The sequence below is a fragment of the Xenopus laevis genome, chromosome 5S, assembly GCF_017654675.1.
Source record: "Xenopus laevis strain J_2021 chromosome 5S, Xenopus_laevis_v10.1, whole genome shotgun sequence".
Taxonomy (NCBI): domain Eukaryota; kingdom Metazoa; phylum Chordata; class Amphibia; order Anura; family Pipidae; genus Xenopus; species Xenopus laevis.
In genome coordinates, this window is record NC_054380.1 from 99165068 (window position 1) to 99190558 (window position 25491).

Genomic DNA, 25491 nt, shown 5'->3' on the forward strand with positions numbered 1-25491 from the left:
CTGACCAACTCTTATCTTACCATTGTTTTTTTTCATTGTGTGGCCATAAAGGTATTGTGAATATTAGAAGTAGATCTGGGAGTTGTAGTTCAGCAGCAGCAGTTAGGGAGCTTCGGGTTGGATCCTCTTGCTGTAACCGAGCGGGTGCCAGAGGTCAGGGCAATGCCTTTATACTCTTCACAGCAGAGGAGGGGTTAATCCAGGCAAGTGAGGGAACAATGGTGCCTTGTGGCCTGCCAGTGCTAAGGAGAATTTGGGAAAGGCTTTCAGGAGAGATCTCTATGCGACAAGATCTGTAATAAAAATGATAAATAGCAGCAAAACTTTTTTTTGTTGGCAGTGGCTGAGGGTGAAGGGCGCATGCGCGAAGGTGTCCAAACTGACAATGCTGGGGAGATAGCGAGTGCGGAATGAGAAGGGGATTGACACACACAAACTGACTGAGAGAGAAAAAAGGGAAAAAACGTCCAAGAGAAAATCCCAGCAAAGCGGCACCGGGGAACTGACACCATGAGATGCAAAGGCAGGGCAAGGAAACTGGCCACAAGTAGGTGCACAAATGCTTCTTATTGGCGCATGGGGGTGTCCGGCATTGTCTGTCTGTCTGGCCACCAACTCCGGCCTTGGGGCATCAGAGAGCCAGGACAGATGGAGCAGCAGCACTAGAGCCAAGTCTGGGGTTTCGCTCACACTCCGGCTCCGCCAGGACTTTAGGAAAGTTAATGTTGCTCAGGAGGCTGCTGAGCTGATAGAACTGCGGTGCCGCTAGAGGCCGCTAGTGGGCGCTGTGGGAGCGGCAGTTGTGTGGCCTTGTGTGTGTGAAACGGAGCGGCTTGAATTAACTGCTTATTAACCCATTGGGTTAGGGCGGGCAGCTACTAGAAAGTAATAGCCGGGCAGTGTCAGTCTCGTTCCACATTCAGTAGGAAACCTAACATTTGCTATTCATCGCTGCCTAACCCTGAGCTCTAATAGTGGAGGCTCACAACCTGCGACCCCCAACTACTGCGACCCCCAACTATATACTGGAGGACTGAGAGCATAGGACAGACACTGGCCATTTAATACTGTTTCAATGTAATTTAAGAATTAAAATCACCTGTGGATCTTTAGGATTCACAACTATTACTGTCTGTTACTGTAAGTAAATGTGTCTGGCAGCCAATGAGTGAATTGCGCGGTGCAGAGACCATATGTACCACTGAACCTGCTCCAACGCAAAATTGCTTTTCCATTTCTATTAGTGGAAGTTTCGTTTATTTCAGTGTGAGTCAAGGTCCTGTGTTGTAACACCTGCGCATTGGCTGTAACCCCGATACCAAACCTGCTGCTGCGATTATTGTGCCAGTGAAAGGTTCTTTGGAATACTGGGCAAGTTTACTTGCTTTCTCTAATTCTTTGGGAATAGATTTGCTGACTTCCCCCATACAAAAGGGCAGCAGTGATGGAGCCAATTCTAGTCGGTGCTATTAGTCCAGACTTTACTGTGTTTAGTGTGATCATCAGATATCCAGTATGTTCTTCACCCCCCACCTGTGTTCTTCTAGAAAGACCTGGCTAAGGGGCTGCTGTCCTGTACAGAATATGGCTGAAGTCATGCGGAAGAATTTGGTAGTTTGTTACACGCTAATAACAAGTCATTAGTAAGTATTTTCTCGGCGCTGGTAGTTGGGGGGCACTGTTGCCCTGTATGAGAAATGCCCTGTGTAAAGCACTTGGGGACGGGTCAATAGTACCCCCACAATATTATACTCCCGTCCAATACAGTCCCAGCAAAGGCACACATTACACAGAGCCTGAGGGTATGGTATTCTGGGAGGACAGATTGGACTGGCAACTTGACTCATGGGCACAGACACTTTTTGCTAATCCCTAAAAGCAGCTCCCCATAAAGGCATTAATCTGTTTCCTATAATCCAGGCCAGTAATGCAGAACGCTTCTGTGATCCAAAAATAATATTTGTTTCTTTTGCTTATAATAATATCCCTTCCAATAGTCCTCTGCCTGCCTGTCACTGGCACATACTGCACATGGGCAAACACTACTGTAGAGTTCATGTCTGCTGCCTTTTCCCATATGTGTGTGTAAACAGTATGTGTGTATATGTGTGTGTACATGTGTGTGTATACATAGTGTGTATATGTGTGTGTGTATACATAGTGTGTATACAGTGTGTGTGTGTATGTGTATACAGTATGTGTGTGTGTATATACTGTGTGTGTATATGTGTGTGTATACTGTGTGTATGTGTGTGTATACAGTGTGTGTGTGTGTATGTGTGTGTATACAGTGTGTGTGTGTATACAGTGTGTGTGTGTGTGTGTGTGTGTATAGGTATGTGTATAAAGTATGTGTGTGTGTATATGTGTGTGTATACTGTATGTGGGTGTGTATATGTGTGTGTATACAGTGTGTGTGTATATGTGTGTGTATAAAGTAGGTGTGTGTGCATGTGTGTGTATACTGTATGTGTTTGTATATGTGTGTGTATAGGTGTGTGTATAAAGTATGTGAGTGTGTATATGTGTGTATATACAGTATGTGTGTGTATATGTGTGTGTATATACTGTATGTGTGTGTATATGTGTGTGTATACAGTATGTTTGTGTATATACTGTATGTGTGTATATATGTGTGTGTATACTGTATGTGTGTATATGTGTGTGTATATTTTTGTGTACAGATGAATGTGCAAATAGATTTACAATGCCACTGTACTTTATTTTATTTTTATTTTCATTTCAATTTTATTTAGAAGCAATTAGTAACTGGTGGTGATATGTAAGGTGAAAAATAAACTTTATATAAACACAGAGCCCATGTTCTATCTTGTTTCAGTCTATTGCACTTGCCTCCTGTCAGATGTCTTACTTTTCTCCCACCTGCCCTATATGACGGCGAGACATATGTACAATCACCAAACTAGAGGGTAAAGATTGCGTTTCTTCATGGAGCCAAACCGAATTCCCAAAACGGGGCCCCAGCTGTCGGGAATATTGGAGATTGTAATGTTCCACTATTGACGGGGCCCAGGGCTGGATATACCTGGATATACACAAGAGTTTACCAGCCCTACTTTTCATTCATTGTCCCCCGTGAATATCGGACTGCTTTGCTGCAATGAATCAACTAAATTCACTTAATTCTTTATGTTTCTTTCTTATCCCGCCTCATCTGGAAGCTCTCTGGACCAGGCTATTGTAATGATCTGATTACTCGAATCTAACCCACAAGGTTTGATAATAATATAGAACTGTAGCATCTTGTTAATTAGGGTCTTTTTTTTATCTTGAATGTTTTGCGTCCAGGCGAAGGGGTTTGGGCGTATTTGTTTGTAAACGTATGCGTATTTGTAACTAATAGTAGGAGTTGCCATATTGATTCTCCTCACGTTTGATTAACAACTCCTATAGATTTATTACCAATCCGGGAGCAGATTGAGTGTAACAGCTCCTCTTATGTGTGAAAGCAACAGCAGCAGTAATACGGTTTTAGCATTGGCGATGCGCCGCGCAATAATTTTTCCCCCAAATACAATTGTATAACAGTATACCCTTCCCCTTTAATCCAATTCCCCGCCCTGTCTCGCCATTTAACCCTTACAATGCTGGGTAGAAGTCTTGATCAGAACAAGGCGATCAGCTCGCACACAACACGGGACATGGTTTAGGTTATCATTTCCCACTTTATGCGGATTTGACGCGCATTCATTTCAGTTGCACGCAGAAGAAAAACTGTTATTTGCGTTCGTGTTTATTCCTATGATGGGCGGGTTTATGACTTGTATTTTTAATAAGGCAATGGTTTTTGGTGTTAAAGGACCAGTAACATCAATTGTTCTTAGTATAGAACGAAAAAAAACCACAGAGACAAATTAAAGACATATTAAATTTAATATATTTAAGACATATTAAATCAGTCTTTATTAAGAATTAACTTACCGAAACTCCGCTTGCACTCCTCTTCAGGAAAGGTCACACGGCAATGATCCATCATGCGGCGCGTGATTTCTCCTCCCTGGCTATCTCGTATAACGAAAGCAGGGAGGAGAAACCGAGCACCACACAATGGATCGCCGTATCGCCTTTTATGAAAAGGACCGCAAGCGGAGTTTTGGAATGTTATTTCTTAATAACGATTTAGCAATTTCAAAGTTTAATGTCTTTGTGTTTTTTTGTTCTATAACTAACAATTTTTGTTTTAAAAAAAATTGGTGTTACTGTTCCTAAAGCCCTTTTCCCCAAACGCCCTTTTTTTGTCCTTTCGCAATTGTGTGAAAGTAGTGAAAACAATGAAAACGTTTCACAAAAGCATAGTCATTTATTCTTAAAAAAAATAAATAAATAAGCGACAGGGCCCATGTCAGGATTGAGGTACAAGCCAACGAACGTATACGGAAGGACCCGAAAGTTCTTTGCTGAAAACTTCATTTTTAACTAGTGATGGGCGAATAAATTCGCCTGGCACGAATTCGTGCCAGACCAAGGGCCCACTCTCAGTACTTTTATTCTTCTTCTCCTTACTCAACCTCTATTCGCCTAGTCTCTATTCTTTACATACTATAATACTATAATCTATTATTCCATCTATTTAACCTCTTTGTTCTCCAAGAAATAGGGATTGGCCATGAAATAGGCCAAATGTTTAGCAGCACCAGGGCCGACAGACACCTGGGCCCACTGGGAGTTTTCCTGGTATCCCGGTGGGCCAGTCCAACACTGGTCACAAGCCTTGTCAACAGGATCCATTAGAGCAGGAGCGTTTCTGCTGATAGTTTAAGCGAGGCAGATTTAAATATGCAGAAAATTGTTGTAAATGCATGTACATGGCATTGGATTGTGTTACTTGGGTGGGCTCATGGCATCTTTGCAAATTAGTGATTAGCTCCCTGCTTACTGCCTTTTGTGAGTATTTATTTGTGAGAAATGATTCTGCATCATTGTGTGTCTGTGTTTGAAAATTATTTTACCTCTTAAAAAAAAAGCATCCCATTACAGGGCTGGAGGGCTGCCTTGCTTCCCCAATCAATATAAACACAAGAGAAAACATTTAAAGCAAGTGGCCTGGGCAGAAAACAACACATGGCTTTTCTGTGCCACACTATAGCTAATCAGAAGTAGAAACAAAGCTCAATTCAGAGAGTCAGTTAAGAATTAATCATTTGTCGGAGGCCCTGGTGCTCGCTGGTATCCTGCATCTCCTGAATCAGTCATTCCAGGTTGATCTGACTTGGGCAACCTGCACACCCTTCCAAGTTTTGTCCATAAAAGACTGTTTCTTAGGAATTCACATAACAATGGGAGCATGGCCAGCAAATGAGACTATTGATAAGCTACATACTCAGCAACCTTTCATTGCTTTAGGTGTCTGCTAAGTCCTGACATAACAGGGTTAAGGACGTTTATAGAAACGGCTGACCCAGACCATGACTACATTTTTTTTTGTGATGGCACTACATAGGGTATGCTTGTTACTTATTTAAAAGGGAATTCTGCCCAAACATTGAGTTTGCACAATGAAAGGAAGTTTAATTCTAATCAACCCAACCCAACTTTTTTTAAATGGAAATGATTTAAAAAAAAAAAAATTAAAGCTCTTTTTTGAAATCTGACATGGGACTAGACATATTGTCAGTTTCCCACTTGCCCCAGTCATGTGACTTGTGCTCTGATAAACTTCAGTCATTCTTTACTGCTGTACTGCGCAGTGATATCACACCCTCCCCCCCCCCCCAGCAGCCTAACAACAGAACAATGGGAAAGTAACCAGATAACAGCTCCCTGACACAAGATAACTGGTCACTCACAACTGCTTGATGCAAGGTTCTCACCTGGCTGCTAGGTTAACCTGTGCCTTTTTGCCCTATACAATTTCAATGGCTGCCCCTGTGGCTTCACATAAGCTAATTTCTTAACACATTTTTTTCCCAGTGAAAGTTAACTCGTATATATAAAAGTTATTGAAAACGGTATCTGTCGGTCCTTTCTATCGTGTAACATCTATGTTGTATCTCTTACTGCTTTTATCTTACAGTAGCATGGATATGATGCAGAGCTCAGTGCAGAAGCCGATGTTAATGCATCATCCATACAGCTGCCATAAAAATGCATTAGTGTGCAATGATCCGATTAGTTGGACCAACTGATCTCTGTAAGACTGGTCCAATTTTTTACCCTTTATCCACATCTGTGGAGTGGGTGTCTGAGCATTTGTAGACTGTCTGTATTTTTTACCTGGTGAGGAATGTTCCTGCCTGAGACAAGTCATGCTGTAGACTGTAGAGAACCATATAAAGCATCTGCAATTGCTTTCTGATGCTTATTTATTGATGACAAGTTTAATTGGGATCTAAAGTCATTTTTGTCACTGATGACTTGGGTGCAACTCATGTGTTCAATTTTCAATACTGTACAAGCTGGGTCACGGTCATTGCAGTCCTACTGTAGTGTTCCCAAAAAATGCTATCACTTACTAAGTGGACTCTATCATAGTGGGTTATAACTTATATTATCATAGGCTTTCATGTGATGACTAGCCTTTTACTTTAAAGAAGCACAGCCTCTTTTCCCATGAAGGGACTGGATGCACAGTTGCTTCTGATATACATGTGTCTTATTTTTTGATGGTTAAAAAACAACTACTAAAAACCTTGGTGTATTATATGCATGTCTAATATATATAGTACAGTCTTATATATATATCAAGTCTGCAAGTGGTTTCACCCGAAAGTTGCTGCTTAATGAAAACTTGACTTATAAATAGAAGCTACTGATTCACTGGTGTTCACAAAAAATAGGGTGATCTACCCGTTGCAGTCAAAGTGTGTGCTGTATTACTTTCACTGTGATTTCTAGGAAAAACGTGTGCTTTTGCATTGGCTGATGGTTGGGGACAACCACCCCTAATAGGGGATACTAAGATATGCCGTGTGCAGTGAAATATATGCACTCCTGGTTCCTATACGTTACTTTATGGCTAATGTATGGCACATCTGGTGACCAGCATTTGGCCTTATTTCATAATAAGGCTACAGATACATGAAAACATCATCACAAGACTCCCTGAGCCATAGTTTAGAAATAATAAAGGCGCAAAACTGCATTCACCCCAATTGCACCCATTTATTCTTCAGACTGTGCCCCTTCAAAGCATAAGCCATAAGTTTCAGAACCTCTGGCCTAAGACCTCTCATAAGTCCTACCTACATGCATTTCTTGCCTTATGTCTTTAGAGAAGATTAATTAGTCGGTAGGGATGTAGCATTCCACATTGCTATTTAGTGTATTTACCCTTTGATAAGGAATGCACATTTATACTGTAGACAAATGGCTAGTTTTTGGACCTTTCACTGGTATTTCCTAAAGCTATATTAAGTTTGATAGTAGCTTCTAAAAGCAAATATAAGAGAACGAGCACTAATATTAGAAACAACCTAAAAATAGAGTGGTGCTTTTATATGGAGAATAGCTGACATTTGCGGTTCTTTACTTTGGATAGGGTAACTAACAAATGGTTCTAATATTTAAGGTATCAGCGCTAGGCTGCACCAGATGTGCATTCTTGGAACTTCAGTCTCGCATGGATCAGTCCTAATGTTGGTGCAAAATGTACTGTTCCTTTCATGTACAAGGGCATAAACCATAATTGTGTTTATTCAATTGTTTCCTGGTGCATAGTTGTGAATCAGATAATGACAGATACATTTCTGGGAAACATACAAGAAACATTTAACAGACCCTCATTGTGTTTGTTATTAAGTTAAACAAGGAATCTGCAGATGTGTTAAATGCTTTACAGCAGGACTGTTCAACCTGCAGCATCCCCATCCATAGCTCTCTTGAAGGATGATGGGAATTGCAGTTCAATAACTTGTAAGATGCTGGTTGGAAATAGAGTCCCTTACTCTCTAATAAAGCACAGTATTAAGCCAAACAAATAATATGGATGTGTTGCTGTGAGGAAGCTAATCCTCCTTTCACTTACGCAAGGACAAGACGAGTTGTATCTCAGCCTGCGGAGAAATGCAGGCCATGAATCGGCTCCTCTGCTGCTGCTGCTCTGCATCAAAATAAATTGCTTCTGATTGGGTTCAGACAATAGAGGCAGATTTCGTCGCCAAAACATGAGATATTGCATTTTGCACCAAAATTCACCACGTCTGCCTGCTCCCAATCAGAGCCAATGCATTCGGTGCAGAACAGAGGAGCAGAAGCAGAGGATCAGATTCTTTGGGTTTCTCCACAGGCAGAGATCTAACTCGTCTCTCCCTAACCTTAGGAGGTAGATTTAAGTGTGAAATTAGAGCTCACAGAAAAACAGAAAAACACCCACTTTCTGTTCATTTCTATAGGATTTTTAGAAGTGTGCTTATCAATGGGTGAAAGTTAAAGTTCACTATTTGGTAAATACTCGAAATACTAGAAAGTGGGCGAGTTTTTCTGCGGTGAACTCTAATTTCACACTTTGAGATCAGCATCATGTGCAACCTGACATTGTTGTGTCCAGGACTGGACTCCAGAAAAGTTGGCCTTTACACTGTGAGTTAGATGTTACTACATCTTCTCTCAAAAACATTTTTCTCTTGGTCATTTTACAATAACTTATTCCTCTTGATCAATCTAATTTGTTGATTTGCACACCCTACATTATGTCATAGGTCGTGCCCTGTCTTGTACAAGTTGTTTTTTGTTTGTGCATACAGACAACCGGCAAATTCTGCAGACACAACATACAACAGAAAGGACTTTATTGTTCTCTTTCTGGCCACAGCTTTCCCAATTTCATTATTAGAAGAAGGGTATATAGGGCATGGTTGGGTGAGAAATAGGTGGTAATGGTAAACTTCAGGTATGTATTCAGAATAATACTGTAATATTATGCCAGTATAGGTATTCCCCCAATAATAGGAACAGTTCAGTATTTTTAGGGTCCCAAACCTCCAAACATCCAAACATCAGACAATAAGATCAACCACGCTAAGCATGGACAATTTTTTTGACCTCACCTAATTTATGGCCCCATAATTAATATTTCCATTTATACAAAATATGCCAGTTAATGCAAGTTTGAACACATTTCTGGGAGTTCTAGGGCCATGTTTTATTTGTTATGTAACAGTTTTGCTAATGAAGGTAAGTCACAGTTCTCCCAAGAGAATGGTTTATTTTAAATTGTTACAATTGTAGTTACGTTAAGTGCAGGCGTTGGATATTCTGTGCTCTCTGCTTAAAGCTTCTTATTTAATTAAGTTTCAGAAACTTTGCATCTTTTTTTCTGGTGTCAGTGCAGGAGATCAAAGAGAAACTCAGGAATTTTTTATACAAATCTGGGACTGAGGACTGAGCTGTCAAAATCGGGACTGTCCCAAAGAAAATGGGACAGTTGGGAGGTATGGGGAGGTATTACTTTTAGGCTAGCTATAGAAAAGACCCCTCAGTTTATATTTAATGTTGCCTAAAGTACTAGGATGGGTGCCGCTGCACATCACTGCTGTTTCAAAGTGCATGATACCTCAACACACACAACAGTAAAGCTCAGCCTAGGGATATTCATATTAGATGCATTCTCCATGTTTTACCTGCAATACAGATTTTTTTCCCCATAATTCCTATGTAATTGCTGCAAGTTGCCACAAAAAGAAGGCACGTGGGTGCACAGGTAGTAATGTGTTTGCTTGATCATGGCAGGTGTAAAGCTCGGGGCTTCCTCTGTACAATGTGTGCATTGCTGCTGGGTGCAAAAAAAGAAAAATAAACTGCATCAAGGGCTTTATGTATGGGGATTCAGCACATATGTTGTATTTTTATGAATGTATTTTTGCACCTGGTACAGTGCCCACTGTTAGGGAATACGCCTGCTTTCTGTGGATATTTGATTGTTTTTAACTGGATCATTGCCCTTCATGTCTTTCCCTTTAAAAATCCACCCCTTGTTTGAGCTTCTATGCAAAGACAGATGGATTCCTTTTGAGATCACACAAACTCCTGCTGCCCACATACGGAAGCCATTGAATGAAATATGTGATTTGTCAATGTAATTTGTTTGTCTGAACTAATCTGGTTTTGTCATAACAGAGGGTTAAATTAAATTTTAATTATCGGCCTTATTGTTTTGTCTTTCATGCTAACAAGTCAGCGAAGCTCATTAGCTTAATTGACCACAATTGTAAGTTCTTGGGCTACAATGTGCAAACCTAGAGCACTTGGTACACAGCGCTAAACAGAGCAACCTTGCACTAAGCAATTGTTTACACTGAGATGGAAATAATCAGTGAAATATATCATTATATTCTTTCACTTGGTGATGTCAAGGGGTAAATATATCCTGCACATTCCTGTCCAATCAACGTCAGCAACACAAATCCCACCCCTGTAGACTTGGCTCAATGGCAATCCCACCAAAATAGCTGCTGATTCCAAAAAAAATACACAAAAACAACAAACCCAGCTCTCTATACTAATAACCATAACAGCACATAAATCTTATTACAGCTATTTCATTTCTGAAGTCACACAAAACACTACTGCAGCACAATAAAGACTGCAAGGCTACTTACCTTCTAAACCATATATCTACACAGTACTATGAATTGATACTAGAGACACTTCAGAGTTCCCTGACCTGCTCATAAGACCATGGAACTGTCTAAAACTCGTATTCCCTTTGGTATTTCTCAGTAGAGGATCCAGTGCATTATTTCACATACTGCATGCAATCTGATAGACTTGTGGCAGCATTCATGCCAGAGCAAACTATTGAAAGTGTTTATCATGCTCCTGGCAAACACACAGATCTCTTTTTAATTCACTGGCTGCAGTGCTTCAAAACTATTTTGTTCGCTAGAAGCTGATAAAGCAAAGCCAGACATGTAGAAGGGAGTCTTTAAAGATCTTTTGGCTACTCACATTAATAATATAAGCACCGGTTCTGATTTCATGTGTTCCTGGTGACACTGCTAGAAGGCTAGCTACAGGAATAACAAGACACATACTGTATATCTGTGGTAAAAAGTGAACACACACCAACCATTTCAAATGATACATCAAGAGCTGCTGGAGGTCGGGGACACTGGGGACACTAGGGTTTAAACTAGGGGAAGGCAGCAGAAGTGGTACATACCTGGTGCCCTTCCAATTTTGCACCCTAGGCACATGCCTCTTCTGTCTACCCCTAGTTCTGGCCCTGATAGCAAGATCAAGGGGTGCATTGGTGCTAGGGTTGCCACCTTACCAGTATTTTACTGGTTTGCCTGGTAAAAATTATGCTTATTAATAGGGAAACAAGAGGAAAGTATAGGAAATCTGATATGTTTTGCTAAAAAGGTGGGAACCCTAAATGGATATTGCATGAGATTGCAAAGAGCATGTATGTGTGCAAGCACCTTTTTGAATAGAATTTTGCATCCAAACTACTTCATCTTCTGCCCCAAAAGTGAGGGTATTACTAAGGACAGCCTAGTTAATGAATGCGAATGCCCCTTTATTTCCCTATATGAGCACCCTCTGCTCCCTGCTACAAAGCAAACAATTCTTGCAGAATTTTCTACCTTAGGGATATTTTCTTTTTATCTACTATTTCACCTTCATCAGACTTTCAGCTGCTTAACAAGCAGCCCTTGTTTAAATGTGTTAATCCTTTGTAAACCATGTCAGTGTATTTCTGGTGACTGCCTATGCAAAGCGCGGTGATAATATTATATAAATTTGGCCCACATTGCAGATTGTTTGATTTATTGGGTGGAGTTATGAAACATAAGCCTTATAATGCAAATGAGTTCTTCCGTTGAATCGCTAATGGAATAAAGTGTTTTTTTCCCCTCTTAATAACTATTTACAGCACAAATTGATTTTCCTGCTTCATTGTAACATTAGGCAGGAAAGATATACAGACGCCCTTGATAGCCTTACATACAAATATTCTGTTTATCTGCCTTGCCTGAAATATCCAAAGAATTCATTTTGAATCATGTTGTTTTATAGTTACCACGGTATTGTAAATTTACTTGTATGGCTTGTATTTACAACCCCAAACTATATTTATGACATTGCAAAATTGTAATACCTTTTGTACGGCAGTCAGTAGTAATCAATATTCATTGGATTTCTCACTGATTTACTCTTATAATCCTCCAACCAATTTTATTCCCAAAGTTATGCTTTTTGTGTTCTTGTGATGTATAGTTTTAACCCTTTGGGGCTTTGGTTAGTGATTATGCACTGTGAGTAATTACCAAGTTTCTCACCTGCAGATGAACTAGAGCTTTTGTTTCTATCCTGCACACAGCCTAACGTTGCTAATAGTATGACCCATCCAGCGCCCTGTAATACCCTAAATGCCCTTTATGCTGGGGTTTCTTAGGTGGTTGTCGAACAAATTAGGCACAATTGAGGAAAGTAATCTTTAGAATTTTCCTATACTTTAATCAATATGGCAGATTTTTAATTACTTAAGTCTTTATTAGTACAGCACTGCGTAATATGTTGGCGCTCTAAAAATACATGTTAATAATAATAATAATAATAATTAGTACAAAGGCAAGTTTGTCATAGGGGAAAACAGACTTATATGTTTTTTCTTCAGATACTGTTATACTACAATGTCCATCATATGCGCCTAGAGAGAAAGCAATTTACTTTTTTTTTTCCGATTGGGGGTGAAAGCTCATTATCCAAAAAGTTTTGAATTATGGGAAAGCCATCTTTTATAGTGTCCAATTTAAGCAAATAATTCACATTTTTAAATGTTTTCCTATTTCTGTGTATGAATAATACACCACCTTTGTGCTTGATTCTAACTAGCATGCAGAAATCCATATTGGTGGCAAAACATTCCTATTATTTAGTATTTAAATATTCTTTAGTTGTAGTTGTCGTACCTGTAATGTTTATTCATAAACTGGAGAACAAATGCCATCAATATATTGGGGTTATGTGGAGATTCTCCAAACAAATTAATTGAAGCAGAAATATATTGTAAATGAAGTGAAACAAATTGATTTCAGTCTTAAGATGAGTTTATAAAGAAGCAGGGAAAATAAACTAAGAATCAAGGGAGTATGGCATGAAATAATAATATTAAATGGCCTTAATCACAAAATCTTACAATGTAAAAGTTTGTGTAACAAATGACACATAAGGGTGTTAGGGCATATCCAGGCATCTTCATGGAGCTTTAAAAGGTTTATAAGGAGAAGCAGACTATGAAAGGGGCAGTTCATAATAACTTTTAATATGTTATAGCATGTCTCTTTCTGAGCAGCTGTTCAGTTGGTCTTCATTTTTTATTTTGTTTAGTTTATAAATTATTTACCTTCCTCTTCTGCCCCTTTACAGCTTTTAGATAGGGGCCACTGAAAAAACGATTTCTCCGTGAGGCTACAGTTTTATTCTTACTATTCAGCACCTCTCCTATTTATATATTATCATTTACCTGATTGATTGGGTAAATTGAATCTTAGATAATAGATATCCACTGGCCTTCCAAACTGGAAAGCTGCTGAACAAAAATCTAGATAATTAAAAAAATATATATAATGAAGCCCAGTTGAAAATGCTATAACTTCAATTCATTTGTTATTAACCACAAGCTCTTATCTGCACCCCTTTCAAAACTAAATGAATACACAGACCTCTCCAGGCCTGAGAGTGTGAAAAGAATCCCTGCCATAAAGTTTGGGAGAGCTGCTGTTTTTTGCAAGTGCCAAAAGAAAAAAAAACACTACACATTTTTCAGAAGTAAAGAATTTTTACCCAAAAGGGCACTAATTTACACAATATTACTCATTTTTGGGGGGTATATGCCTTTTGTTCTGACAGTATATTTTGGGTGGGAAGAATAAATATAGAGAGGAGAAAATGAGAATTCCATCAAATTTAGGTCACACTTTTCAAATATAAGTCTATACGGAGATATAAATGGATTCAAACTTTTACACGTTTTTTTTTTAAACACAATGAAACTGAAGCCTGAAGCATTACTGTATACTGCATTTTGAAAGCAAAGGAGTTAGAGTTTTTGGAGAGACGGCTGATTTTGTAATAGGCTTAATTCATACTATGCAGTGCTTGACTCTCTACAAAATAGTGCAGTCTAAAGGTGGCCATACACAGGGAGATCCACTTGTTTGGCAAGATCCGATCATGGGCCCTAGGAGGCGAATGGAGGCGATACAGCGGTCAGATCTTGGGACCGCATCAACAAACAGATGCAGCGGTGATCCGACGGGATTTTTTACCCTGCCCGATCGACATCTGCCCGACTTTCAGCCAGATATCAATGGGGGACGCCCGTCGCATGGCCTCACACATGGGCCAATAAGCTGCCTACTCTGTCTGTCTGCAGCTTTTATCGGCCTGTGTATGGGGGCCTTAAAGGGATACTGTCATGGGAAAAAACATTTTTTTCAAAATGAATCAGTTAATAGTGCTGCTGCAGCAGAATTTTGCACTGAAATTCATTTTTCAAAAGAGCAAACAGATTTTTTTATATTAAATTTTGTAATCTGACATGGGGCTAGACATATTGTCAATTTCCCAGCTGCCCCAAGTCATGTGACTTGTGCTTTGATAAACTTCAATCACTCTTTACTGCTGTACTGCAAGTTGGAGTGATATCACCCCCTCCCTTTTTCCCCCCAGCAGCCAAACAAAAGAGCAATGGAAGGTAACCAGATAGCAGCTCCCTAACACAAGATAACAGCTGCCTGGTAGATCTAAGAACAACACTCAATAGTAAAAACCCATGTCCCACTCAGACACATTCAGTTACATTGAGAAAAATTGCAGCCTGCCAGAAAGCATTACTCTCCTAAAGTGCAGGCACAAGTCACATGACCAGGGGCAGCTGGGAAATGACAAAATGTCTAGCCCCATGTCAGATTTCAAAATTGAATATAAAAAAATCTGTTTGCTCTTTTGAGAAATGGATTTCAGTGCAGAATTCTGCTGGAGCAGCACTATTAACTGATTCATTTTGAAAAAAAACTTTTTTCCCATGACAGTATCCCTTTAAGAACCCCATTAGGCTTGAACTTGTACCATATTAAAATGCCTTTGGGTTGAGTTTACTTCTTAAGTCTCATTTGCATCTGCTCTTTCCATGGAAATGCTGAGGGATAAATTGTTTACAAAGAAATCCCCTCAATTTACTTCAACTGAAAAGGGATTTGAAGTATTTTTATACTTAGGTCAGTCCTAGAGATGCCAAAGATTGAAAAGCTCATTTATGTTCAAACAGGGCACCATCAGCATCTGGGCCTGGAAACAATAAGGAGAAAGGTGCACTCTATATCACAAAAGAGGGGTGTACCTAATACCTGCCTGCTCTGTGCAAACAGGTGTTCCGCTCCTTCCTGCATCTCGAAGATGCAGCTCAAGGCTAGGATCCTGCAAGTTGATGCCTACATGCTGTCCTTGTTTTACAGGCAAAGTTGTGCCTGCCACAATATCAGGTGCCAATATGGGAGATGCACAAACAAAACTATTGGAGCAAAGTGTATCGTGGGCATAAGTATGGTACTTGAGTTAAAGGCATGTTTATTTTGATATTTTTAATGATTACTCTTTATTAACCTTTTCTCTCTATTACAGGAGAAGCACTTGAGTACATTCCTCATTTAGAAGCATTGGATCTATCTTGGAACAGTGACATAGGAGGCAATCTTTCTAAAGTCACCCAACACATCCCAGTCCAGTTTGAGCTAAAGGTGCTGAATCTAACAGAATGTGGCCTGGGTGAAACAGATGGGGAAGCACTAGGTAAGAGAAATCAGGGGTTAGTTTCATTAGGGCCATGCTTAGTAGTTGTTTATCTGTTGAAACAATGCCAACGAGCAACACTTTCTTAAATAAGTATACCATTACTACTGTAAAGTAGACTTTGCATATAGTAGACAGGCGCATATGCTCTCTGCTTGGACCTGTCCTGTTTTATTCTATATTACATAGTGTAGCTGTTTTATCCAACATATATTGACTATTCTATCCAATATATTTCAGTCACTATATCCAACCATTCTGCCAGATAATCCGACAATGTAGGTTGTGACTTGAGCTATTTGGTTAAAGGAGCTCAAACTGGAACCTCCCATAAATAGGTGTAGCTTAATCCTTTAGTTCTGCCTCCCTTTCCTTTCTCTATCTGGCCTCTCTCTGCCACTTTATCCACTGCTTTCTTTCCATCTGTGTACAGAGAAGTAACCATAGCCTGTTGTCTGCTGCCCCCTCTCCATCTGCCCCCCCTCTACCTTTTAGAATCATGCCACCAAGACTTTACTGGGGTGCCTGACCGCAATCAATGGGTACTAGTTTTTTGTGTCAAATATATATATTTATTTATCCTTATCTCTTAGCCACAGCTATTGGAAAAATGCCACACCTGGAAGCACTGGACCTGTCTTTAAATAAATACATTGGCTCCATAATGAACAGTCTTGTTGTGGAACTTAAAAGCTGCTCTTCTCTGAGGGTGTTAAACTTACATGCCACGGGACTACACCAGGACAACATCCAATATCTGAGTCAGTAAATATTATTTCATTTTGCATAAAAACAGAAGAATGTACATGCTCCCAGCATTAATGTACAGCCAAGTGTGACCCAACCCTGAACTCATAGCAAATAATCTGCTGCCACAGTTTTCATTGTTGGTTTTGGAATAAGGACACCAGACATCAGATTGGTTGCTATGGGTTACTATGCCAGGGCTCCCCGCCAATGTTTTTTCATAACCTTGGCAGTGCCATGTATTGCTATGTTATTACACAAAAGAAGGGAGGAGTAGGCAAGTTCACATTCTTCACACTGTAGAAATGAGAATGTCTGATATATAAGCAACTCATTGCATGTTATCTATGAGAGGATCTCTGACACAGTCCGTCACCTGTGTGCCTTATGTTTCATTCATTCTCCTGCCTGCTTTAAGTTTCATTCATTCACCTGTGTGCCTTATGTTTCATTCATTCACCTGTGTTGCTTGTGTTTCATTCATTCTCCTGTCTGCTTTATGTTTCATTCATTCTCCTGTGTGGATAATGTTTCATTTATTCACCTGTGTTGCTTGTGTTTCATTCATTCTCCTGTGTGGCTAATGTTTCATTTATTCACCTGTGTTTCATTCATTCACCTGTGTGCCTTGTGTTTCATCAATTCACATGTATGCCTTGTGTTTCATGTATTCACCTGTGCGCCTTATGTTTCATTCATTCTCCTGTCTGCTTTATGTTTCATTCATTCTCCTGTGTGGCTAATGTTTCATTCATTCACCTGTGTTTCATTCATTCACCTGTGTGCCTTGTGTTTCATTCATTCACATGTATGCCTTGTGTTTCATTCATTCACCTGTGTGCCTTGTGTTTCATGTATTCACCTGTGCGCCTTATGTTTCATTCATTCTCCTGTCTGCTTTATGTTTCATTCATTCACATGTGTGCCTAATGTTTCATTTATTCACCTGTGTGCCTTGTGTTTCATTCATTCACATGTATGCCTTGTATTTCATTTATTCACCTGTGTGCCTTATGTTTCATTTATTCACCTGTGTGACTTGTATTTCATTTATTCACCTGTGTGCCTTGTGTTTCATTTATTCACCCATGTGCCTTGTGTTTTATTCCTGCTCCTGTCTGCTTTATGTTTAATTCATTCTCCTGTGTGCCTTATGTTTCATTAATTTACCTGTGTGCTTTGTGTTTCATTCATTCGCCCTTCTGCTTTATGTCTCATTCATTCTCCTGCTTGCTTTATGTTTCATTCATTCTCCAATGTGCCTTATGTTTCATTCATTTACCTGTGTGCCTTGTGTTTCATTCATTCACCTGTGTGTTTTATGTTTCATTCATTTACCTGTGTGCCTTATGTTTCATTCACTCTCCTGTGTACCTTGTGTTTCATTTATTCACCTGTGTGCCTTGGGTTTCATTCATTCACATGGGTGCCTTCAGGAGCTATATATTGCACTTTGTGTGACAGCATTTTATCTCTACCAGAAAATTTACTAACAGCGAGGTGTGATGTTATCTTCAGGGCTCTATCCATGTCAGGTTTCATATGATTTTATTTAGGCAGACTGAGATGAATCCTGCCTGCTTTGAATCAGTTATGATGGTCTATGGTGTGTGTGCCTAGGTTGGTACTTTCTATGCTAATGTTCCATAAAGAACCCCGCATCAGTTTGGGTACCTGTGGAATGTTTGCAAAGCGGTAGGGTTTAGGACATATATACCCTGATTGGGCATTCCTTAATAACTCCCCCGCCCTCCACTGTGGAAACAGCAATTTTCTCCCTACCCATTTGATCTGGAGTGACGTCACTTCTGACTCTTGGTAATGTTACATCTGTTTTGTGTGTCCTGGGTCGGGAGGTCAGGAGGTCAGGTTGGGTAGTGGGTCTGGGAAGGGGGACATTGTGGGGTGGTGGGTATTGGGTTTTGGGTCAGGTACAGGTCTGTCTAACTGGATTTACGCAGGACTCTAGTTCCACAATCCAGTGTAATTCAAGTGAGGCAGATCTAAGTCACAGCATCCAACTGGAATGCACTTGCCTTGCAATCACTTGAATCCTAGCAGTCTGTACAAATGCTTTAGTGTTGGCGTCAAATTGTGACACACATAATGTTAACAGTCGCAGTGCAACAGTATATAGAGGCTTAATTTAAGGGCAGCTTGCACATCCCTAGACTAGATAAAGAGCAAGTCCATCATTTACAAATACAGTTATCATTTATTAAATAACCTCCTAGGGCTGCTTGCTTGAAAAAGCTTTCTCATATATACTCTTCTCCCAACCAAAATTGATTAACGAATCTGCACTGGAAAAACACAATCAGCTTGTCAGATGAAATAACATGACTAGTAGCAATGGTGTAGGAAGATCAGGACCGCCATCAGAAATCACAGGGCCCCATACGACATAATTACCTGGGCCCCTTGGGCTGCGCCCACCGCAAGCCCCACCTACAGGTCCGCCCTCCCCACCCCACAGGTCCGCCCCCCACCACACAGTAAAAAAACAAAAAAAATAAGGGTTTTCCCACATGTTAATAAAAAATAAAAAGATATTGGTGGTCAGGGCCCCCCATAATATAACATTTGTGGCCAGGGCCACCCCATTAAAAAATATTGGTGGCTAGGACCTCACATGAGAAAAAAAAATTGGTGGCCAAAATTGGTGGCCTGCCCCCCCCCCACATTATAAGAAAATCGGTGGCCAGGGCCCCTTAAACGTCCATGCCTTCCTGAAGTCAGCAGCTCTCAGAAAGATGGGGGCCCGGCTAATCAAGTAAGTGTCGGCGTGGCCAGGCCCCCCTTAACCTCTGGGCCCCCTACAACTCTCCCCCCTGTCCCCCCCCTGATGGCTGCCCTGAGGAAGATTGTCCTTTCAGGTGATGTTCACACACACCCAGACCTATCTTACAGTAATTCTTTCAAAAGCATCAAGAATGCTTTGTTTTATTTTAATTCTCTGTTCTGTTTCTGTTTGCAGTTTATGGTTGCTGACATTCTGTGTCACACATGCTCCTTGGTGCCATGGCTATCACTTAAAACATGTTTTGCCCTTTACAGGTGCAATATTTCACTACTGGCCGAATTTAAGAGTTTTGGACCTGTCCAGCAATAAGGAAGCTGGGGGTGGATTCCGAGAAGCTGCAGCACGACTCACAGCTTTCAAACACCTTGAGCGGCTGGATATTCACCAGTGTTGCCTGTCACAGGATGATGTCAATGCATTAAGTAAGAATAGGAAGTAATTAAGTAAGAATATGCTGCAATGAATCTCTATTTGTACCATACAATCACTGTAATGCTTGTCAAAGTGGGAGAGTAACATATCACTGAAGACTTTATTCAGATAAAAACACATGCTAGATCCTTATAGCAACGAGTCACTTAAAGGGGACCCGTCACCAAAAAAATCCTATTTTATCATATTAGTCAAGCAAAATGAACTTTAATTACACTGTATAAATTATTTGAATCTTGTTTCCTTCCGTCTGGGAATTCATAATTATAGCAAGCAGGCAGGAGCCATTTTGTGGACACTGTTATTAAGACAAGCCTTCCATCATCTCAGAATCTTGTTTGTGCACCAGAATGGGGGACCTGATGTCCATCCTCATGCCCTGGCTACACAATTAAATGTTTAAAAGAACTGGGGGAATGAGAGGAGAGCAGTGACATCTAGGAAGTGCTGAGTGGAAAGTGAAAGTAATTTTTGATTGACAGCTGAGATTATTAAATGAGTTTACAACAGCTATGAATGCTTTAATAAAAAAAATAGTTAGAATTTCATGTTTAATTTGAAAAGGACTTATTATACAGTTTTTTGCGTCTGGATGACAGGTCCACTTTAACTGCCTCATCTATTTAACTAATTTCTGTGCATAGAAAAACTTCAGAAACATGTATACACATAGAGAAAAATTGCCAGCGCTTGGTTTGCCTAAAATAATTACTACAAAAAAAGAGGTGTTAGTAGCACACCAAAATATGTAATATTTTTGCAATACTTATTTTTAAAGGCAACCCGTGTGCTGGCAATTTTTATCTTTGTGTACAAATATTGGCTTTTTATCGTTTATAGCAGATGGTCAACTCCAGATTGTGGGTTAGGGTTGCTTCTAGCAGCTGGTCAACGCCACAGCATGGGTTAGACCAATCGTTGGCGATTTCTTTCTGTGTTTCAGAAATATTTAATTTAGATATTTTATAGGATTTCAAGCCCATCAGTAGAAAGGGTGGGTGCATTCTGATTCTATGATAGGCCAAAAAACGCTTGTAAACTTTTTACACCCACTTCTAATCCATTTTGCAGTGAGCAGTTCTCATCCTGTGATTGGTCACAACAGTCACCTATTCATTGGGGCACTATATCTTTTTAATCTATAATAACATTCTAGTTATGATTCCTTAGAAAAGGTCTTCCAGCATATCTGTCTGGGGAAAACCTATTCTTTCATTTAAAGGGATACTGTCATGGGAAAAAATATTTTTTTCAAAATTAATCAGTTAATAGTGCTGCTCCAGCAGAATTCTGCACTGAAATCCATTTCTCAAAAGAGCATACAGATTTTTTTATATTCAATTTTGAAATCTGACATGGGGCTTGACATATTGTCAATTTCCCAGCTGCCCCAAGTCATGTTACTTGTGTTGTGATAAACTTCAATCACTCTTTACTGCTGTACTGCAAGTTGGAGTGATATCACCCCCTCCCTTTCCCCCCAGCAGCGAAATAAAAGAACAATGGGAAGGTAACCAGATAACAGCTCCCTAACACAAGATAACAGCTGCCTGGTAGATCTAAGAACAACTTAATAGTAAAAACCCATGTCCCACTGAGACACATTCAGTTACATTGAGAAGGAAAAACAGCAGCCTGCCAGAAAGCATGTCTCTCCTAAAGTGCAGGCACAAGTCACATGACTTGGGGCAGCTGGGAAATTGACAAAATGTCTAGCCACATGCCAGATTTCAAAATTAAATAGAAAAAAAATCTGTTTGCTCTTTTGAGAAATGGATTTCAGTGCAAAATTCTGCTGGAGCAGCACTATTAACTGATGCGTTTTAAAAAAGGTATGTTTTCCGATGACAGGATCCCTTTAATCTAATTAAGTCTAATTGCCTATTTACTTTATATAAAATAAATGTAATGGGTTATGCCCTTATTATCACTGTCTGTTAAAAATAATAAAAAAAAAACAAACACAAATGGGCAATGACACAAGTGGAGTTTTGTCTCCAGAAAATTCCTTGGTCAATGAGAATGCAGTTAAAGCAATCAAATCTTGTAATCATGAAAAATGCCTTCATGTGTGTTTTTATATGGTTACATAATTTGACTAATTTACCTGCATTGATTCTCAGCATCCACAATGGCAATGAATTTTGCTGTGGTGACAACACGTGGGAAACAAAACATGTATTATTGCCCTGAAGAGTGATTAGGGTATAGTGACCCTTTACATATAAGGAGCTCTGTGCCCATAATACCAATGAATTCAACATTCTGTATGGATAATACATTTCTACCTTTCCCAGGGTGCTGGGACTAACAGGAAATTATGTTGCCAGAGGTCAATGTACCTTTATGTTTGATAACACAGATTATAAGTAAGCTTGTGACATGAATAATGATATGAAACACCTTTGTCCTTGTGAAGCCCAGGTCATACCTTTGCTGTCCAACCTTGAGGTGCTGGATATTTCATCTAACAAAGCAGTCGGAGTGAGTCCTGAATATCTGTTCAGCAGACTCAGATTTTTGCCAAGACTGAAATCTGTTCTTGTCAACAACTGCAGCTTGAAGGAGGAATCCTTTGCAGCATTAGGTATGGATATGATTTTATTTGTATATACCTGGTATGGTGGCACTTTGTACCTCTGCATAAAAATTGGAGTCCCACAACACATGCAGTTTCAGCTTATCTGAAATGTATTCTAGTACCATCTGACTCATTCAGAGTTGAATTTATTTAATTCTGCAAATTACTTACCCTCAGCAAAAATATTTTAAACAACTTGCACCCCAACACTACTACCAGTGGTTGCCTGGTTGGACACTTTTGTATTTATGGCCACTGGGCTAGCAGTTGTTATGTATGTAATGCTGTATATACGGGACATTGTTATCTCTTCTTCCTAGCTGAAGCTTCCCATTACCTATTGGACCTGAGAGTTCTAGACCTTTCTTGGAATAAGTGTGTCGGAGGGAAGCTGAAGTTGCTTTTAGATACCCTTAAAACTGCAACAGCTCTGCAAAGCATGGTACTGAGTAGCTGCAACCTGGTGACCCAGGATTTGGCAGTATTAGGTATGTATGTATAAAGCTTGCACTTAAAATACTACACACTAAACTTAGTTCTAGTATTGATAAGTAAACATTATTTCATGGAAAATGGCCTTTAACCATACACCGTAAGTACTCGGCAACAGAAGTAAATAACTGCTTCTTACTGAAAGGTTCTATGACTACCCACAATGGTAACTTGGCTTTGGACATTTGGAATACACAACAATAAACTCAAAAAAACTCAGTTATGTCTCAAACCCCATCAAACCCCAATGCAAAAAAGGAGAAAAACAAAATATGAACAGGTTTAATTGTCACACCTTCTGGGAAGGCCTAGAATTATTAAAGATGAAGCCATTGCCCCAGTATAAAGCTATGTGACTCAGTATGAAGCTGATGAAGCAACAAAGGGCTGGTAGATGAGTCGTTCTATATACTTTATCTGATCGTATTGAACCAACCAATTTACTTAATGCACAGACAAGGGAACAAAGTGTTTTGTTTCAATGAACAATACCATGGGCACAGGGGCAATCCTGGCCCCTCCGCCGCCTGAGGCAGCTTGGTGTTGCTGCCGCCCCCCCTCCCCGGTGTGCTCACCTTTTGGTCCAGGGGGATGACGAGGGCGGCGGAGGGAGCCAGGACGCTAGCGCAGAGACCATAATTGTGCTCTATGCGCTACAAGAGCTGGATTTCAGGTTTTCAAACCGGAAATTTGGCTCTTAAAGTACCAGGAGTAGCATTATTGCCGCCCCTGGTACCTAGTGTTGCGCTACCGCCTGACGTGAGTTGCTCAACTTGCCTTATTGGTGGAGCACCCCTGCATAGGCACCACTTGATCATGAGGTCTGTGCATGTATCTGACCAGAGCTCCCAAATTAGGTTTCTTGTCAGTCCCCCAATATCTTGCCATTTATGTCAGCAAAAAAAAAAAAGGGGAAAGGGATGAGAGCAACATGCCCCGAGCTAACGCAAAGTAAAGAATAAGACTCTCTGATACCTACACAATGATTTTACAAGGGAACTCCACAAAAACATAACTTAAACTTTTTGAAAAGTAAAACATAATTTCAAGCAACTTTGCAATATACCATCAATTAAAAAATATGAAGATGTTTCATGATTTTTAATGGTTTCTGACTGTACCCTAAGCCTAGCCCCCTGCTCTCCTGCTGATCTCTCTTATAACTTTGTTGAGCTGGCTGACTTACTGTTACTTTGTATCAACAGCCATCTGTCCTCAGCCCTGCATCCTCCAAACCCCACAATTCCCATGCCACACGTGATTTCAATAAGGAACAGAACATCACAGTGCAATGCATTGGGGGTTATGTAGTTCCTGCATGCTGTCTGTAAGCTGTGAGAGAAGTTGTTACACTTTGTAAATCAGTGTTTAGTCCCTCCTTCCCTTCCAGGATTTCAAATGATGCAGAAAGAGAAGAACTGCTAAACAGGCTGGATTTCAGCATAGAAAATTGCATGTATTCATACTTTTAAAGAAACAGGTAACTGTGATGGATATATTAGGGTGTCTGTGTTATGTGGGCCTCGTTATCAAAATTTTGGTTTGGAAGCCCGGAGTTCCCCTTTAACTAACTCTAACAATCTGTGGATTCAGGCAAGTGGCAGATGGACTGCTGTAAGATGACATAGACAGTCGCTATTTATTAGCTCTGTTGTGGTGTGATGGGGCCTATATGAAAGTTCCATGATGCTCTTCTTTCCTTCCATGATGTAACATATAAATACATTTAAAGCAAACTTTGTATTCTCCTGAAGATACCTTCTCATTTCAGCATCGGCAGCACAAGCAGGACACTTGGACAGTTTGCAGCAGTGGACATTGCTTACAATGACACAGTCGTGGATGAAGGATGGATGCTCTTTCTTTGAAAGTGCACATGCTCTTAAGAACATTACTGAATTAGACGTTAGCCTGCGGCCTTCTTCAAACCGAAGCTGTGGGCCCTGGTTCATTCATTTATTGTCCATCTTGGTGAAACTACCAGGACTCCGAGAGCTTGGAATGCAGCGCTGGTTGCTGACAGCAGCAGAGAAACAGCAGACTCAGCTACATTATGACAGAGAAGAACATCAGCATTCTTTTTGACTGATAGGACAATTTTCTCTACAGTTCACTGCACTATAATCATAAACATAAAAGAAATAGCACAACGATGGCCTTGGGTGCTCTTTCACTATCAATATTTTGAGAAACTTGAATATGCTATTAAACATTGCATTGATATCTGTCTGATTAAAAAAAACAATGTATGTATTAAATAACTGCATAAACTGTAATCTAAATCAAATAGTAATTCTAGGTGTTACCTTGAAGGTTAGTTTTAGTTTCCCAGACTGTAGGAGACACTGAAATGGCCCAAGCCCTTTACATACCATTAGGCCTCGCCACCATGCCTGGATCTGAAACAGAATGGATGTTATAAGCCACATATCATCCTCCTCCTGCCTAAAGCAACCAGACAACCTACCATACCATGCTACCATAGTATTGAAGAATATTTCTTGCAATATGTTATGTCTACATACTGTATGTCTAAGACTAGCTTAGTTTCATTTAGTCCATGGGCCATCTATGTGCCCAAGGGAAATGCAAGTCATTGTTATTAGAATTCCCTTGCAATATGAATTTGATATGAGAGAATCATTTTTAGGTCTCGTAAAAAATAGCAACAAATTACCAG

General features: G+C 40.0%; 1 pseudogene; it reads left to right on the forward strand.

Annotated features, from left to right (window-relative positions):
* Positions 1-322: 322 nt before the first annotated feature.
* On the forward strand, positions 323-25087 carry LOC108717577 (annotated as a pseudogene).
* The last annotated feature ends 404 nt before the right edge of the window (positions 25088-25491 follow it).